This window comes from Anastrepha obliqua, chromosome 3 (assembly GCF_027943255.1).
Source record: "Anastrepha obliqua isolate idAnaObli1 chromosome 3, idAnaObli1_1.0, whole genome shotgun sequence".
NCBI lineage: Eukaryota > Metazoa > Arthropoda > Insecta > Diptera > Tephritidae > Anastrepha > Anastrepha obliqua.
In genome coordinates, this window is record NC_072894.1 from 85,120,723 (window position 1) to 85,136,800 (window position 16,078).

The window sequence follows — 16,078 nt, forward strand, 5'->3', positions numbered from 1 at the left end:
AATTGGCCTACCGGAAGATGTCCCATCGTCGCTATGCTTTGCTATTAAACAAATAATATGCGCGTACACTTCTGTTAGGTGTTTGGCCGAAGTGCTCCTCCGGTGGTGTGCGTCGGGATGCTGTTCCACAAATGGATGTACCTACAGTTTTAAGACGATTCCGAATGGCAAATGGTTTTTATGAGAAGCTTTTTCATGGCAGAAATACACTCGAAGGTTTGCTTCGCCTGCCGACGGGGGACCGCTATTAGAAAAAGCTTTTCTATTATTTGATGTTCGCGCTCGGAGATCCGATATGAATGGTGGTTGCGCACCAAACAATTCGGCTACGGCTGCCGCTATTATTCTGCTCATGCTAAGCTAATATTTTCTGCATTCTTGTAAACACAGATTTGAATTCTTGTAAGAGGCTTTTAGATGAACCGAAGCACTGAATACATACAAATATAATATATACAAGGTGAAGTCCAAAATAAACAAGACTGGCCTCAGAAAAATGTTTTTGATGGCGCCATCTTTTTAATGAGTTATTGCGTTGGAAGATACATCCCTAGCTGACTTCCAGTGAATGCTTGGAGCCATTCGGTTCAGTGGAAGCGAAGTTACTGCGTCTAAAGTGTCAGTATGTTTGTGTCATCGGTACAAAAATGAGTTTCGATCAAAGAGCTAATATCAAATTTTGTTTTAAAATCGATAAAACGTTTACCGAAACATTTGAATTGATGAAAAAAGTTTATGGCGAGGATTGTCTATCTCGTGGCAGAGTTCATGAGTGGTTTACACGTTTTAGAGATGGTTGTGAGAATCAGTAATCGCCGAAAACTTCATCGAAATTGTTCGTAAATTGATCTAAAATGAACCGAAATCATCGTTAAAATTCATGAAATCGGAGCTGAATATCTCCAAAACAACGATTTATCGCAATTTAACTGATCGTTTGGGCTTACGAAAGGTCTGTGCACGTTTCATTCTGCACAATTTGACTGAGGACCAAAAATTCCTCAGAATGCAACATTCGAAAGACCTCCTTAAAGAGGCGAGAAAAGACGAGAACTTCCTTTACAACATTGTAACTGGTGATGAAACGTGGTGTTTCCAACATGCACCTGAAACTAAGCATCAAATTTCCGAATTGCAGGAGAAGTCAAAAATCAATTCGATGCTTATTTGTTTTTACGATTCCAATGGAATTGTCCACAAGGAGTTCGTCTCAGTGGGCCAAACCGTCAATGCAATTTTCTGTCTTAGCGTTTTGAAGTATTTGTTGCATAGTATTCGTCGAATCCCGCAAAGGAGGAAGCTGACGCTTATTGCATGTTAATGCACCATCTCATCGATCCACTCTTGTGACTGATTTTTTGACTAGAAATCGCATTTTGACCATAAATCACTCACCGCTCACTCATTCGCCTGATATGGCTCCCTGTGACTTCTACCTATTCGGAAAATTGCATTTTACCATGAAAGGAAAACGTGTTGCGTACGTAGCGGTCATCTAAAAGGTTTGTACCGACATCCTGAACGACATTCCCGTCAATGACCTGAAACACTCTTTCGAAAAGCTTTTAGATCGCGCAAAATAGTACATCGAGGCTTGAGGGGACTACTTTGAATAAATAAACTCGAAGTTATTAGAACAAAGCTCCTGACGTTTCTATTTTAGCTCAGTCTTGTTTATTTTGGACTTCACTTTGTATGTATGTATGTATGTTTCAATGCTTTTGAAGCGGGGAAATAATTACGTAAATTATACCAAATATTCTGTATACATAATTTAGATGATGTAAATATCGCTTTGATTGATTAAATTTTGTATATATTTCGCCTTTATGATCTCGCCTCGTATTTATAAACTTTGATTGATAGGTTAAGTAACATTTCTGCAGCTAAATTTATTACAAATTTCATGGGGCACAATACATTTTTAATATCAACACGCGCAAGCAAACCCACATCAAAATGCTGCTACATGCATACTTACATACATTTTTATATGTTTATATGTAAGTGAATGGCCCTATTCCTGTATTCATTCTCATTGTAATACAAAATAAAACCGACTAATTATTGGTATCCCTGTTGGCGTCATCGAAATTTACCGAAAATAAATTTATATTCTTCATTTTGTAACGAGTATATGATATTAGAACTAGAAAGCCGTTCCTCACACCTATTTTAAAAGCGGTAGAAAAAACGATGTTCGCAATTAGATGCCGAATTCCAAGCATCACTAAACTGTTTGAATGCATTGTAAAGGACACAATTTATTTTGGGCTTAAGTCTTTAATTAACCCAAATCAACATGGTTATGCAACTGGTCGCTTTTCAACTCTTATACCAATCTAGCTGTTTTTAGTGAATTCTGCATGTTATCGCTTCATTTTCTAAAGGACTCCAAGTTGATTGCATTTAACTGACTTCTCTAAGGCATTTGACAAAGTGTCGCACGATATTCTATTAAACAAGTTAGCTCATTTACGCTTTCTGTTCAAGTTAGCTACACCTTTCTGCAATTGCTTAGGTCTATCTGTGATGGACAAACGGTAAAAATATATAGAGTTTTATCGAACGATTTTGTTGCTGCTTCAGGTGTCCACGAAGGGATTGTCTTTGTCAGTTGCTTGCTCTTCATGGATGATTTAAAAATGTTCTCATCTGTTAAGGACCCAATGGATGTTGGCAAGCTTCAATTCGACTTGAGGTACTCGCCTCATTTGAAGTGGACAATCTTTTGAAGGCTGAAAACTTTTTGAACGAATCTTGTATGGCTAAAAAAAATTATTTTTTAACAATGGATCAAAAAAATAAAGTATATATATATACCTTCTGCTCAAATATGAACGAGACGTTATCAATAAAATGGTCCGCGGATGACATATGGCAAAAATAAATTTTTTGTTTTTTGGTAGGACTATTATAAGCTTACATGACAAATTTCATCGTGATATGTCACATAGTTTGTTTCCTTTGCTACTGTAAACAAGTCAAGCTCGAGTGTGTTCTTCGAATTTAACGATGGAAATTCAAGTTGAACAAAGAATTTGTTTGAAATTTTGTTATTCCAACAAAATTTCGGCTTCAGACGAGGGCTTTGAACAATCTTCATCGGTGATGCATGAGGTAGCGTCAATCTTTCAATATAAAAAAATGTTTTCATTTAACATTTTCTAGGCATCAGTTGGTTGCTACCATTTCTTATGATGTACTACAAAGTATAACAGAGTTGGAGGATCTTGCAGTTTTATTCGATAAGAAATTTTTTTTCAGCGGTCACTTTAATTTTATTCTCTCAAAATTGTACTCGGTTCTAGGCTTCATGCGTCGATATACATCTGAATTTTTTGATCCGACGGACTTTCGGTAGCGCGCTCCAAAAATATTTAATGTGCAGGCATTACGTTCCCTATGATTAGAGGCCCCTTCATCCTATAATTCTCGGCTAAAGCTAATTAATTTAGAATCTCTAGAAATGATAAGAGCAATTCTTTTACTTTCGTTTATTTTCAGTGTTTTAAATGGCTATCGACTATCCAGTTATACTTGAACCGATAAGCATTAATGTTCCACAAAGAAGTCTTCGCAATTTTTAACCTTTTTATGGGGAACATTTTGAGACTAAATCTGCGAAAATTGCATTTATTACTAGTGAACCTCGAGACTATAATTTAGTATCCAATTCCAGCTTACTTTATTTCGCTTTATCTAGATTTAATTTTGCAAAAAATTAAATTTTAGTCGCTTAACTTTGCGTTTACTTATGTCATATATTGGTTAAAAATATTTTAGTCGCCAAATTTGGGTTGCTTTTCTTTACATTCTTTTCTTGTCTGTAAGGTAATTTGATGAACTGAGTCATATTTTACAAGGATGAATTGCAATTTTGTGCATTTACTTCAGAAGGCTCCATATTTCACAAGCCTCCATCCACCTATTTTCTTAAATACAGCAGCTATTACACCTGTTGCAATATCCACGTAAGCAGCAGCTTCTTTAAATATGATGGAAATCATTGCCAATTTTTCAACTGATATATTTTATTCATTTGTTTTATATTTCCAATATCAAAAAGAAAGATTTTGTTTTGAATAAATTGGTACCACAAAAAATACGATTTCTGTCAGATAGCTTACGTGGCGACTAAGAAGAAAAAATGAAACTACCTTCTGCAATCATTGTGTCTTGGTTTTCAATTTCTTCAGAAGGCATTTCATTTTTGTCGTCGCGAAGGTTTGCATTATAGTAAACACAAACATGGAAATCTGCACAGGATTTAACCATTTCAGGAACTTTTTAGGAGTCATACTTTAGGTCAGTTGTAAGATGTTATTAGAAATAATTCTTAAAAAAAATTAATTGATTAAATTTAAAACCGAAATAAAATTAATTTAATTTTGTATTTAAAGAGGTCGAGTTCAGAGCATCTACAAATCTAAGTTGCGGTTTTTATGTACACTCATAGGTTTGCTCCACAATACTTGAATCACTTGAGATGGAATCGTTCAGTTGATAATTTTGTTCTTTGTGAGATTCCACACTTGCGCTTGCTATGCTTAAATTTTAGATTAATGGGTTCCAAAACGAATTGAAAATCTGTTTTGTTAAATCTAAGTGTGATTTCGAAGTTTAAATACGAGTAGATTCATTTAAATATATTATATATAGACATTTTTCAACAAAACAAAATTACTTACAATCTTGTAGAATCTGGAATGGCAAATTTGCTTACATTCTACCAAAGCTTTTCTGAAAACCTCCTTAGTTAATTTATAGGTTGCTCTCTATATGATTATGCGTTCGGTTTAACTAAATTTACCGGAAGAGTTAGCTGTCTACTTGCGTCCAAGCTTTGTTAAACGCGAGGACCAAGAATATAAAAGCACTAAGGATTTCTGGATGAGCAGAATTTGTAGGCCGCAGTACGAATGGATTGAATGTATAAAAATGAATCTCTTTCTTATACGTTAGTAATACAGTTATATTTAGTACAAATTAGTTTTGAAAATAATGAAATAAAATTACATTAAAAATGTTATTTTAATATAAGATGATAAAGTTAACATACTACCTACAATATTTTAAAAAGTTCCCGGAATATATGCAGAAAACTCAAAATACAAGTTGATTCGTCAAAAGTGATATTATCGCCTTCAAAGAACTTCCTTCAGTTCTCAAAAACTTTCTGGAACTCTATTTTCGGTATAGCCATCAGAGCCGTCTTCGATTTTTTCATTGCTTCTTTTCGGCCATAAAAACGGCTATTAGTAAATTTTTTACTCTATCTAACAGAAAAATATTGCAGGGGCCATGTTGGGTAAATTGGATGGCTGCTGGCTGGTATTCGTTTGATTTATGGTCGTTTGTTTTCCCAAAAATCCTTTCTTTTTTTATGAATTGCTTCACATAACAAAAATGTTTAAATAATAGCCTTTATTAGCTGTCTGACCTTCTAGCAAAATTTTTGGGTGTGCAATACTGTTATAATCCATAAAAACCGTTAAAGTCATTTTCTTTTTTGACTCAAAACGACGTAATATTTTTTTAGTCTTGGTTCATTCTGATCTCTCTGCATGTCGTACTTATAAATGCACGTCTCGTCTCCAGTCATGATGCGTTTGATGGATGTTGAGGCAGATTCAGTCCTGGAAATCTCGCTTTGTTGTTCGCGATATCAACGCGGTTCCTTTCTTATATTACATTCAGGTCTTTTGGGATCAACTTTGCAGCAACACGGCGCAAGCCCATATCATTACCTGCAATGTCCTGAACGGATCCATATGAAATGTTCAAGTTATTGATCAACTTTTCTCTCACTTTATTAATGTTATCATCAGCTTTCAATCTCGACGACCCTCCAGTACGTTCGCCATCCCTCGATGAATTCACCATCTCTTCTGAACGATTTCAAGTATTCATGCCGCTGTTTTCTTTGGAGTAACATTACTGAAACAATTTCCAAACATTCTTAAGGTTTTCGTAACATTGAATCCATTATTAACGCAAAATTTAAAAACTCGAAAACACGCTCAGAGGTAGATTTACTGAATGGGGCGTAACTTTTAAAGGGTTTTTCAATTGGCGCGGGTCGATTTTGGAGCTCTGTGGCAGCCATTTTGTTTTGGTGACATCTGTCAAATCTTTTGTTTATTATTCAGTTGTTTATGCCAAATCATCATGGCAAGTTACACGATTGAACAGCACTTTATTATCAAAATGAGTGTTCATTAACGCAAGCGTTGCGCGCATTGCGCCTATTTATTGGTAGACGTGGTGGCCCTTCCAATTTCTTATGGCCCATATTGAACCATATGGACCTAGACGACATGTGGTTCCAGCAGGAATGCCCTACGTGCCACACAGCAAACGCCACTTTATTCCATTTCAACATCTACCCGCCCTTATTGAAAAACCCTTTACAATTGTCAATCAATGCCAATGCGATTCTGATATAACTGTTAATCACAGATATGGCAACCTACCAAAAAAGGAAACGAAACTCAAATAAGTTGACTTAGATCATTACCTGACGGCTATTTCGGGAATTTTTTCATCAAGGAGGCACTAATAAAAATAATTTAAAAATATTCGTATTTCTCGCAATGACACAAATAACAACGTCTTTTTTTAAATGTCGCGAACTTTTCTTTATCGGATTGCGATTTTTGGAACGAGGTAATAATAAACACGACAACGACAATAGTAATTGGGCCGAATATGAATAAATGCGTTGCATACATACATACATACCTACATATTTACAGGCGTAGTTCGAAAGGGAGTAGGAAGCAGATTAATACTTTCAGATCAAAACCACAATTTCATAAGCCGATACTTCACAAATATACCTACATATGTAGTTTAATTGTCTTTTCGCGCAAAGCCAACGCCATTGACAATAACAACAACAGCAACAACAAAATATTTGTAAAGTGTCACAAAAGCACACAACTATTAAACGTTAATGCAAGGCATTTGTCTGCGGTCAAACCATAAGAAATATGTCTTTCAAATGCTGCAGTATCGGCCTACGCTGTTTCGTTGGTCTTTTTTGAAAATTTACCAATTTTTCTTTCTTCATATTTACATATGCATTTACATACATGGCATACTTCAGCGGGAGTGTTGAAACCATGAAACCATGCAAGTTGCGGAAGACCATTTCCAATGCGGGCGATAAACAGCAAAGCTCTGAATATGATTACCAACAGTTTGTAGCTGCATAGTTGAATGATTAAATAGTTGTTCTCCAGCTCTGTTGATGGATCCATTGTTGAGGTTGATTAATGGAACAAAGCACAAATTGTGTTGATGTTGCTGACAACTGCACGAACCTAGGAGCATTTTAAAGTATAGTCCAAAATATGAGGGCAATGGTACAAGTATGTGAGCGAATGTGGGTGAGTGAGGAAATGTCATCAATCGTCTCTCTGCGGTTTAACAGTTGGTTTTTAAGTAATATGACATTACTTTACATAATCACTGAATTAAAGGGGGTTTGGAGTACATTCCTCTTTTCTTAAATTTATTATATTTTTTAATGGGGCTTGGGATGCAATATCTAATTTGAATTCGAGATTTATGTAAACTATTTACATAATGGAAGTGTTCGCCATAGTTGTGACAGCTGTAGAGCAAGGCTCTCTGTTGACTGATTGTGCTTGACAGCTATAGTACTTTGAGCTTTATATGTATTTTCCACATCTCGGCTATTTGTACCCTGAAGAAAGACAAAGCTCTGTCTTAAGTTTAAAAAAGGAACTGTCTCTAGATGAAGTAATACAGGGTGGCTGATGAATTTTGCTACATTCAGAAACTCAAATAACTTTTTTTTAGTGTATGGAATTCATTTACTTTTTTTTCAAGTTGAAGGTCATTAAATTTTATTAAATGTAGCTTAACTAGTTTTAAAAATAATTGAATTTAAATGCCCCCCATGCTCGTTGACACATGTGCGGCATCTCAGTAAAAAGTTGTTCATTGCTGTCTTGAGAGTTGCGACAGGAATAGCCGCAATTGTTGCCCGAATGGATTGTTTTAGTTCATCCAAACTTGTTGGCTTTGTTTTATAAACTTCTTGTTTACATAAACCCCACAAGAAAAAGTCAGGTGCAGTGAGGTCAGGCGACCTGGGGGGCCAACGAAATTCGGAGTTTCTTGAAATCAGTTTATTGGGAAATTTTCACCGCAACTCTGTCATAACAGTCTGGGCTATGTGAGACGTTGCCCCATCTTGTTGAAACCACACAGAGTTGAAAGGAATTCTCTTTCGGCGTAGTTCTGGATAGAAAAATTCTTTCAGCATTTTCAAATAACGGTCTCCAGTAACCGTAACGGTGTGACCATTTTCTTCAAAAAAATAAGGCCCGACAATACAGCGTGAAGAAACCGCACACCACACTGTCACGCGAAGAGGATGCAATTCCGTCTCGTGGAGTATCTGTGGGTTAGAATTACTCCATATTCGACAATTTTGTTTGTTCACATTGCCCATTTAAATCGAAATGGGCCTCATCAGACATGAAAAGGCAGTTTAACATGTTTTGGTCTTCTTCCACCATTTGCAGATCTTCTGGCAAAATTCCAAGCGAATCGGCAAGTCTGCTGCATTCAGTTTGTTAACCATTTGAATTTTGTAGGGAAATAAGTCTAAATCTTTGTGGATTATTGTTTGCAAAGACTGTCGGCTGACACCAAGTTGAGCAGATAAGCTTCTTGTTGAAACCCTTGGATTGCTTTGTATAGCTGCAGCTACAGCAGCGATCGTTTCCTCCGTCCGAACTGGTGGGTTTCAATGATAAGGCCTTCTTGAGACTGTTCCTTGCTCAGCAAAATTATTCACCAGTCTCATTATTGTCCATCTGCTCGGGGGATCGCCGCCAACCATCCGCCTGTACTCTCTCTGTACCAAAACTACGGACTCCAGTGCGTGATAGCGGCGGACTATCCAAACTCTTGTTTGCGTGTCCCAGTTATCCATTTTAATAAATTTTAAAGATCAATCTGCAAATTAAAACAAAAATGGAACAGATAACTTAAAAAGAAAAAAAGTTATTCAATTTTTTTTTTGGTAGCGGCTTTCATCAGCCACCCTGTATGATGAGTAGAGGGCACAAAAGGCTATGAGCTCGAAATGCAAGCATCCAATAAATCTAAGCTAATCGAATGTATTTTCGAACACAGCGATGTCGAGGGCAGCGGAAAGACTAATGCACTAACAAGAGCGGGCACAATGGAAATATTTGAGGGACTTTAACTGGATATGGGCTTGAGCTCAGACAAGTGCGAGACTATAAGCTAAAAAGTGGCGCAAAAGTAAAGATGAGGACGGAAAATGCTAGCAATTTTGCAAATGCCAATTCTGCCTTAACATTTGTGAAGTAAGAGTGAACAAGTACGAAAACCAAGCTTAGATCGCTATACTTCTCAATAATATGCAATAATTGTTTCGATTTTTTTGTGGAATAATTTGTTAGAGGTGTGGGCACAGCTTGAGTATCGGTGCAGGTTGTGCGATCGTCTAATGCCAGCTACACAAACATTACGGCATTTAACCGCTCACCTCGAAAATTATGCAATAACATGAGATACTGCCAGGTATGGTCGACCTCGAAGCAGCTCTTCTGCTGAGAATGTCGTAGTTTCGGGTGACGATGTCGCAGAAGGTTCTAGAGTGTTGATGAGATGACATGTCGCGCAATTGGACATCAATCAGCAGCATTTCTTTTACAGTAAATGTAGGTGAACGACTTGAGGATGTTCCCTTACAAAGTGGAGTTAGTACAGTTAGTGGGCTGCTGTAGCATTGGCCGGCAATATCGCCCCATTTACCTGTTCCAAACTTCTTTTTGTGCCTTTTGATAGCGATATGCATTTTGATTTCAACGCCCGTTTTCATAATAAGCCTGAATAACTTTAACGCGTTGCTCGATTGTGTACCTTTCCATGGTTCAAATTGAGTTAGTCTGAGATTGAAAAATGTCAAATGAAATGCAGAAAAAAGCTTGACGCTTAGATGTGGTTTACATTCAACATCGGCCCTTAAAATTTAATCACCCTTTATATATAATGATGCTTACACTACATTAATGATAATTGATGCCATGCATGGGTTTTTGGCCAAGCTCCTCTTCCTATTTGTGGTGTGCGTCTTGATGTTGTTCCACAAATGGAGGGGCCTACAGTTTTAAGCCTACTATGAACGGCAAATGGCTTTTAGGAGGAGTTTTTTCAACGCAGAAATGTACTCAGAGTCTTGCCATTCACCGCCGAGGGGCGACCGCCATTAGAAAAAAAACGCATCTTACCGGAAAAAAATCAGGACATCAAACAAACCCATTTCAAAGCAGAACCAAAGTTTTTCATTTATAATAAAATAAAGAAAAAGATCATTGTGTCTGATGTAAATCAAAAAATATCTTTTCGAGCAACGCAGGAGCTCTAAGATAGTTTTTAATCCCCCAGACGTAGGCAAAACCAAACCCTGTTATGCTAAGACTAATGAGATTTAAAAAAGATTGTCGGCTTAGTAATAGAGTTCTTTTTTTTAAAGGTACCTACTCATAACTCAACTTAGAGCTTATGGGCGAAATTTAAAATATTTCTTTCTTGCAAATTAATGAAATTCTCTAAATGTATTGCGAATATTAAATATCAAACTGGTTTCCTGCAGAAAATCGTTCTGAAGGTGCCAGTCTTTGATTCAGGCACTGCAAAATCTTTTAGTAGGAGCTTAATAGGCAAATTATTGCGGTGATAGCTATGTCAAAACTTGATTTGAAATACACATATTACATAGGTGGATGAAAAATGGATGAAGGATTAGAGAAAAGTATACATATATGAACCTGGCACCAAACTCTCTAAGGCGCTAAACAAATGGTGTCTCGTGTTTCTCGCTGATGTCCTGCAAACGTAACCTTAGCACCGACAAGCATGTATAAATATTAACTTTACCTTATCCATTATCTTTATCTTATTATATTACTGGTAGCTTTAGCTAATAGCAAATAAGTAATCAATAATCTTTCTACTATCTGGCAATCCAATAATTTTCTATTGTGGTCAACAATATCGCCGATGGGTTGGCAAGAAGAGGGAGTTCAAAAATTCAAATAAGGCTGAGCATCAGTCTGAAACCTTAGTTGATCGTCATCCAAAATATGAATCGCTTAATCACCGGCTTAGCGTTGAGATTTTATATAGGAGACCTATACCTACTCTTTAATTTTCTAAGATGAGCAACCAAACTCACTCACTACCTAACAAATCATTTAGTCCTCGGCATGACTGGGGGACGATTTAATTTAGGATAATGTAACGTATGAATGTATAAATAATATTTTAAGTGAATTTTCCGCCTTGTTCAGACAAATCTTAAAACACTTGCGGAAATATTACTAAGTCAAAATAAGTAAGTTCTGGCGTTCATTAGGGTATCTGAAGCTATCTAAGAGATTTCCAAATTTAAGGATATGTTACTGAGGTATAACAGATCTCTGCGGTGTTTGTGTCTTACGGCTCTGTTTAACTGTACACAGAGCTTATTGATTTGTTTTCTACCTCTGCAAAGTGAATAACTGAATAATTAAATAATTCTGGCCGCTTAACTAACGTCAATAAATCATTTTAATGCCTCAATTCGATTTTAATAGCTTCGGCACACAAATTGTCGATATCGAATGTCACATTTTGGTCATCGCAATTTTTTGTTAAGCGCAGTCTCCCTGTATTTTTGTCATTTGCTAGCGTGAAAACATAATGAGACAAGTAAGCAAGTACTAAACCCGGACCGGACTGAATTTTATATAGCAGCGCACGTTTTAGTAAAATTTAATTGAGATTCACCATTCATTTTTGGAATAAAACAAACTCATAGACAATGAGAGTTATAGCTTTTAACATAAGATGGATGAACGGAAATTTAGTCCTAGTAGATAAAGAGTGGGCATGGTATTTATCCGATAACATTAATATGTATGTACAGCGAACCTAAATGAGGGGCAAAAATAAGTCTACCAAGTGTAGGTAGATTTTATCAAGTCATTATCGACATGTACGCATTTAACAAATAATGGGTCTGGCACTGCCCTTTACTCAAAATTTAACGGACAAACGGAGAGTCATGGGTAAATCGATTGCTGTCATCACTACGAATCTTTTGGTCTATACGCCCATATTTATCATGATGCATTTATGATGTGGATCAAATTATAATACCCTTATGCACAAGTGCGCGTTGGTATAAAAATGTATGCCTATATTATGATATATGGCAGTGCAAACAGCCAATGGCCGAAGAAGAAAAAAACACACAAGAACCGCAGTCTGGGATTGTGGCAGCATATTTTAAATCAGATCATAAAAATGGCAGACAGAAAGCAACATTGTAGATGGATAGCAAAGTGTAGGATGGAAGGAAGCAAAATACCTATATACTTATATAGTGTGTGAGTGTGTGCGGGTGGGTGGATTGGTAGTAAAGCTGAAGTATAAAATGCGACGAAATAAGGAAGTAATTGCAAATGATGGCACTGTTGAACAATCAGCAATGTGCTGGAGAAATTCGAGCACACGCATATGTATGTGTAAGTATATATGTACGTTTGTATGTAGCCTGCAGTCCAACGCACTAGTTGTGTACCGCCTTACTAGCAGCTTGCTTTGCCACTGAAGTAGTTCGTTTTCTATCTTTATTCAATGCTAGCAACTGATATTTTGAACATGGCATTAGCATCAGTATTATAATACTTAATAAATTTGTTCTAAATTGACAGTTAAGTTCCAGTCCCATGTGGGGCCAAAGTTAACAGTTTTGTACGAGTTAAAAAAGGTCAATAATAATCTAATCTAACATTTTAAATTATTTTTTCTTATCTTAACCGACCTAATATAATTTTATTTTTAAAAATATCATAAAATTTGTTTTTTTTTATTCTGGACCTAAATGGCATCTACTTTGAGTAAAATTTATTAAATATTGCGATTTAAAAATATTAACACAATATTTCACAATTTCACCAAAAACCGAAAGCTAACCTCAGCATAGTACAGAGATATGAACCGCAACCAACAAAGAGGTCGATCTCTTCAAAACTCATACCTTTTGCGTCTAAACAGACTTGAAATCAAAAAACTCGAATGCTAAAGGCACTTGCACACATCAAATTAACACACGAATACTTGACGAACAAAAATTCCCCTTCCTCAGGCACACACTCTAACTCACCTACTTCTATCACCACATCTCATATCATATCCCGTTGCGAAAATTTCAACACAATCAACACACAAATATTCCCGAATGCCGAACAGCGATGTTCCCCATAGCAGCGATCTCCTCTCCTACATTAGCCAACATTCACAGAGTTACAGAATACCTTAAGAAAACAAATGTATACCAACATATCTAAACACAATCACGTCGTTAAGCTACAATACACGAAATAACACACATACGAGTATAAATGTTCTATATCATAATGTTATCTCACCAAAATTTAAGCTTAAAGCCGAATATACCAAAGCTGAATGCAAAAATCCTAGGTTTTAGCTTACGGTAAATAAATAAACATAATCCAGGAATGTTTTGTTTGAATAGAGCCCTAAACTGCCTTATTGCAACTGGTGCAATACTGTTCACTCTGGAACTAGTATGACTTCTAAACTGTTCATTGGCTAGATTATTGGTTGAGTATTTCCTTTAGAGGCTATATGTATATAAGTATGTTTACTGGCGCACACAAGCAAACGATAAGTGAATGAACCGTTAAGGCTGAGATTTAAGAAATATAGTGTCGGCAATACCAAGGAGCTTTCACCTCAAGCAGCAAGTATTCGTACACTCTAGAAGATGAGCTGGGCGGGTATTATTTACTATGGGAATGGCTGAGTTTCGAAGTAGCGACAGTATTACAGTACATTTACCTCGCAAAGGGAAGAGAAAATTGCTGTGGTAAACAACGGCGACTCGCAACGGCACACCAGTTGAAATACAATTAATCATAAGGCTCCTCTGGGTGGGATTAGGTGCAGAGCACGAAAATAAGAGTGTGTAGGAAAGAAACGGCAAACGAAGTCACAAGGAACTGTAATCGGTTTTTGGGGGAAAAACGCGCAATGTAGAACATCAGCAAATTGTCTACCGCTGCATTTTTACTATTACAATTTTTTCTATATCAATATGTCATACAAAAGCAGGAAGACAGTACTCATATAATTCGAAACTGAAGCAAAGCAACAGCATCAATTTGCGTTCAAGTTGGCATTGACAAAAGGAAAAATGCGCAAGTGCAGAAATGAGGAAATATGAATGGAAAGATAGAAAATTAACAGTACGCGCGCGAAATGCTTTATGCATGCAAATTGAGATATGGTTTTGTATGTGTATCGTAGATGCTTGCATATACAGGGTACGTACGGTATTTGAGGACAACTTGAAAATGAAACCAATTAGCTTTTGTTTTGCAGAAAATTTAATGAAAATTCACAAATGTTTTACACAACATTAACATTTTATGTAGCTATAAATTCATTCAATAAAATTGACTATAACTGTAATAATTGCAACCTTCAGATAAGAAATGGTGTTATGAGGATGCTTATTGGTTTCACTTCAACTACGCTCCATACATGGTAGTCCAGGAGGTCTTCGGAGGGGAGTTAGGCGGCCATAAGTCCCGTGTTATGAGCTCATTAAAATTTTCAACCATCCAATATTGTGTCGCCATCGCTTTGTGTGAAGAAGCAGAATCTTGCTGAAAGTTGTATGGGCTGCCACCGCGTGCACTATCAATCCAGGGTCTTACCACTATCCCTAGAACCGCGATATTTGCAGCAGAACTCATTTGAAATACTGTCATTCATTTTCATCAAACCATAACAAATCAGGGGCTTCAGGGTGTTTAATTCGTTTAGAAGGCGTTTGGAACGCATAACTCGCTGTTCTCATGTTCGCTTCGACATAAACTGTCTTCTGCATATAACGTAGGATTCTTACCGAAGATCTTCATGAACAAATCGCCGAATAAGACCCTCAGAAACATTAAGCCCCCTCGCAAGGGCTCTGTTTGATTTTGAAGGGGCTCCGTCAATGATCGTTTGCTTTTATTTAATAAATTCTGCAGATCAGACAGTGCCAGAACACTCCTCGCGTTTTTTGCGTTTTGCAATAGATTCTGCCGCCTAATGCTTTCAATTCGCGGTGAATCTCATGAGCAAACCAACGGGTGCACTTAAGGAAATTTTTCATTTCTAAATCAGTGTCATTTGCACATATAGCGACGAAGTTATCGTGTCTCTTCATTTTTTGTACATCTGTCATGTCTTATCTGAAAACATGAAAAAAGAAAACTAATGGTTTCGGAAAGTTATAGCCACATATATACATGCACTCAAATACTGTATGCACCCTGTATATGTACATATACTTATAAGTATATGCTGGAGAAGTCTTAGGAAGCCTTTTGGCCATCCACCGAGGGCCACAGGTGAGCGCACAAATGAGCAAGTCGCACAGTTGTACGTAGCTTTAATGATAGGCTCAAAGGCTCTGCGCTGGCAAGTCCTTACCATTGCTGTTGTAGGTAGTTTTTGTTGTTATTGTTGGCGTCAACGAACTGTCAACTGCGAACGGCGAATTGCGACCAACGACAAATATGCTGAGGTGTGTCTTTATAAAAAAATATACAAAATTTAAGTTTTTATACTATAATCCCATGTCCTTACAGAAATGTAAAAGTATGTAGCATATGTAGTACTTATATATAAATATGCCCTCTTATTTATTTAATTTATTGCTTAATTTATTAATGCAATTTTTTCCCTAATAAAAAGCAAAATAACTTCTTATTTCGCTATCGGTTTAAATTATATGCACACATTTTGAATTATTTAAGCAGTTGAATTTCAAACATACGAAAAATTAAAATTAAATAAAGTGAGAAGTATACAAATATAAAATACGGTAATCACGAGGTCATGGCAAATTGAAGCAAGAGGAATCAGGTGAAATCATCTCTACTCTGAAACGGCACCAATCATCTATCTTGGGCCCTAGAGTTCTAACATTTCTTAATTCTTAAAA